We start from the raw sequence: 4962 nt of genomic DNA on the forward strand, positions 1-4962 counted from the left end.
GAGAATTGTCACGTGATCTCGATGACGCAACAGTATTATTTGAAGTACGAAAAATGTCTTTGTTTTTTTCTCTACATAATACCTATAATTGTATTTTCCTTACGTTTATTATTTCGAAGCAATCGATTCGTATACTAGCTGGGGGTTATCTTAGGACATGAAAAGTTGCTTCCCTTATATTTAATTGTAAAAAACGCCCTTAAAAACTGTAAAACACAAAATGTGGAACCGCAACTTTGTATGTATCTCCGCATGGACCCAACAAACCTTTATGCCAAATATGGTGAAGATCCATCAACAGGGGGCGAAGTAGTGGTAATAAACGCAAAAAAAAAACCACATAAAAACCACAAAACTTAAAATTTGTATGTATTTTCCCCTGGAACCTAATGAACCTCTATACAAATTTTGGTGAAGATCCATCTACACCCTGCGAAGTAGTTACATGGACATACAACAAACAGTACTATTATGTGTATATAGATTCATCATAATTCTATGTAATTAATAATTTTAATACTAGAGGTCGGTTATTGTTACGACTGTTGCCTATATACCTATTTTAACACGAGTTCCACAGTTAACGAATTCTTATCGCTCAGTACAATGTTGCCCGATGAAAGCCCCGGTAAAAGGGCCGATAACACGCAAATAAAAGCATTTTATCGTAGATAAAAGTCCGTGTATAATTCTACATATTACTTTACCTACGTTATGAGTCTTAAACACCATTTATTAGGGCTAGTTAAGCATGATGAAAAATATCGCTTACCTTTTTTAATACTCTTCCTGAGTAAGCGTTTCCTCTCGTCGCATTTTCTGGTGAAACTCACAGCTGCTCTGCTATTTCAGAAATATTTTTTGTAAAATGATTGAAGAAGGTTTTGCATCGTTCGTATCTCTTTTCAGTTTTTAAAAATATTTTAAAATAAAAGTCGTTAATGCCCGTGCAGCGACTTTTATTTTAAGATATTTTTTATCAACTTGAAAATCAGAAATACAAACGAACAAACATTTAAATACAATCATTTTCGCCATTAATATGAATTATAACACTTTTGTGCGTTTTTTAAAACCTGTTGTTACAAAACTGTGATTATTATTAAACACTTATTCCCTAAAAATGTGTTCTACCAAACGACAGATGGCAGCATATACTTCTCTCTTTTATGGCTTAAAGACTATTGGACAAAATTATAGGCTAAAATAATTGGCCAAAATTTTTTGAGAAAAAAAATTATACGCAGGTGCACACCCACGGAATTCCTTTAATACGCGTAGGAAGATTCAGGTCTCTAGATTCTTTACTCTTGGAACTATGGCACTGACTGACTGACACACACAGGCCGTTTTATTAGTATAGATGAAACATTAGTATTAGGCCTATTACGTTTTTAGACTACATTCTAAATCTAGTCAGCTGAATAATGTTGTATCTTAAAACGTTATAGACCTAATACTGATGTAATGACAAATGTAATTGTAATCATTCTTTGGCAGGTTATAAAAGACGTACATACAATAATAAAATTAATTTAAGTTAGTCACAAAATAACTTCACAGAAAATAAGATTTATAATTATATATTTAAGTTGGTTTGTTTTCTTTGTTCTAGCGAAATGCGACACAATGGGCTACCTGCATTGCATCTGCTATTGCCACAGATAGTGAACTCAGAATTCTAGCGTTATAAGTCCTTAAGCTTATCTGAGCTAGTTGAGAAAATAGAGAAAGGTTATAGTTCTGTCATGCACTAATCTTAAATTAATGTACTGTTATTTTTTGTTTCGTTTTTGCCAAGAACTTAATATTTTTTCATATTTTACTAGTTTTCTTGTTTTTGTTCATTATATTAGATAAAATATCCTGTAAACTTGTCGACGAAGATTGAAAGTTTACAACAAGCCTAAAATTGTCTAGCCAATTATGGAATGGAAATTATTTTTCCCTTTAGAATGTCCTCCCCCTAGATGGAACAGTAGTAAGTCTACAGACTTACAACGCTAAAGTCTGAGGTTCAATTCAATGCGGTGGACACAGCGGTTCGCCCAATGTGACTTTGTTCTAAAATAAACAAACTTTTTGGAATATATATATATAAGTTTACAAATTTTTGTAACATAAATATTGTCACTGGGTGGGTTCTTTTGGATTATTCAATAAAAATCATGCCAAGTCCAGTCCACGTAATGAAAACGCGTTAATTGATGATTTCAATATACGTTTGCTACAACCACTTTCACTTGTAAGTTGTACACAACTTGTAGGCCTAATTTCGAGTACATAAACATAAAGACTCAATAACTATCACGTTAGAATAATTTTTCTAACATTGAAATAAATCATAACTGATTACTAGAATTTATATCGTACTTCGATTTTAAATATTACTCCATTTTTAGTTTTCATGAAGTTCTTAAATCTTAACATCATCATAATTTCGAGCTAACACAAAAATTCAAAAACCTGAAAATATAGCTTATAAAAACATTTTATTTAAGCACAACTGTTTACCTGAAATGTACCCACAACATTGTTGAACCCCAAATGTTAGCGTTATACGCCCTCAAGCTAAACGCTGAGGCAGGGAGGGAGAAGGGAGATTAAAAAGTTTAGACAGAAAGCTGATGTCCCATTAATCTAATTTCTTAGTTTACTTAAAGCATTTAAGTAGTCTAATTATGAATATCGATATGTAGAATAAAATAATAATAAAAAATCATGTTCAAAGAAGGATAAAGTTTTATATAAATTTACCTACATCACATTTAAGAATAAAAGTACTGCTACTTTAAAGAAACCGGGTTTCGATACCCGTGGTGGGCAGAGCACAGACAGCCCATTGTGTAGCTTTGTGCATAACTTCAAACAAACAAACTGTTACGTATCTGCTTGTTTGTTAATTTCCGATATAAATTCTTTCCGAGGAACTTCAGCGATACAAGTCCATTCTTTATTAAACCAGTTTATTCTTTCTCGATACAAACTTTTAGTACACAGTAATTCCACAGTCAGTACGTTTCTCGTCACTCTAAACTTCACAACTTTTATAATACACGCTAGAAATCACAGCGATTCGCAATCTCGATAAGTTCGCTCTCTACGAGTGCAAAACACACACTAGCCCGAAACAGAATTGTAAATTACCCGTGACTACTGTTCGCTTTATCATACATTCATTACCATCATCGTCTGCTGGTTATTTATTTATTTATTTCTGTCAGTTATTTTGATTTAAAAATAATTATTTCCGAAGAAATAATTACTAATCAGAGGTGCTCGAAGATTAAGCAATCCTCCTTCACCCCGGCCTAACATTTGTGATAAAGTACAAATGTTTTTCTTGCAAATTCCAAAGTTGTCCATTTGGGATTCCATTTCTATTAGAAAAGTTCACGCACGTAGGCAGGAATGGGAGTTTGGCCGAACACCATATTTTTGTGATGTAAAAAAAATATACTTATATAGTTATAACGCAGCTGCTTATGGTATTTAACATAGTCTACATTCTTCTGATGAAGCATTAGCATTATTTGGCTTGAAATAGTTGCATGCCCCCAGACACCATAGCATTAGCATGCTGATTGTACTTTGCATAATATGTGTTGGCTTTTGATCTCACAAATTAGAACCTCCCTTTCAAACATTCTACTTACAGGACTGAATTTAGGCTTATTAATTTCCATTGCTTTGCTTGTTGTGGTGTTTTAAATTAAAAACAGATTCCCCGATAAATATCTGATAAAATTTTCCACAATAACTGCAGAGTTGTCCAGGAAGTTCATGACCAAGATACTTTGAGTGTTTTTATTAGTGTGTGAATTAACAGGTTGGACAAGAGAACAACAAACAACAGAAAAGATGGCGGACAGTCCTTGCGCCTCCCTAGCTAGTGTCGACACTGAATACTACAATACAAAACACTAGTGTCTCCTAGTAGAAAATAAGTCTTTACTGTAGACAAATCAAGAGAGAACTGGATAAAGAAAAAATTCCTGGATTCCAAAGGGTGCATTCCAAATTTCAGCTCTGACATGTAGTGATGGCGCGCTCTGTTCTTAAAATCAACTTCTGTGATTGTTAATTTCCGGTGGTGCTTCAACACGTTCAACAGTCCGAGGAGCGTTGAGATTAAAAAATGCAATATGTTTGTGACAGGCGACTTACAGTTTACTGTAAATGTGCATGCATGTTTTTAATAAAATCACTGAAAACGTTTTTCTTTTGCCTGACGTCATTGGAAGCTCTAACGCTGATTAGTACCGTTGAAATTTGGAATGCGCCCGAACTTTAACTTGCTTTCTCTGACCAATGGCCATCGTCACCTCGTGATTTCTGTCCCCTGACAAAACTGGTTAGATATCAGTTTCAGCTTGTTTAACCTAGGCTTAATACACAGCTCTGGGGGCAGACAACGCCACCTACTAAAAGAACAAAGTGTTAGCAATCCTAAACCACGTGTTGCTGCTACAGTAGTGCAGAAACTAAATAATCAATAATTTAGAAATATCACTGTAGAAGGTAGAAGAGCATGATATAAGTGCATATCATCCAGCTTTCGGCGTTAAAGTCGTAATCTTGAACATCTTAATTGGCCTGATATAACCTGGTAGTTAGAACACTCGGAATCTGGCGCCCAACATTCTAGCTCTCTTAGGGCGTTATATTGTAAAGGTCAATTAATGATGAAAGAATGTCCCAAGTGTTGGTAGTGGACGCTACCGATTGTATACTTTCTTTTTTGGTTGGCAGTTTAAAATTAGGGACGGCAGCTAATAGCCTGCGTAGCTTTGCAGTAAACAAACATCTTTATAATATTGATAAATTTTAAATAATTATTTGATTGACTCAAGCTAAATGTGTGGTATTTTCAGGTTAACAGATTTCTGTTAGAGTAATTGCCTAGAAACCGTAGGTTTGTTTGTTTTTTGTTTTTGAATTTCGCGCAAAGCTACACGAGGG

The sequence above is a fragment of the Limulus polyphemus genome, unplaced genomic scaffold, assembly GCF_000517525.1.
Source record: "Limulus polyphemus unplaced genomic scaffold, Limulus_polyphemus-2.1.2 Scaffold3898, whole genome shotgun sequence".
NCBI lineage: Eukaryota > Metazoa > Arthropoda > Merostomata > Xiphosura > Limulidae > Limulus > Limulus polyphemus.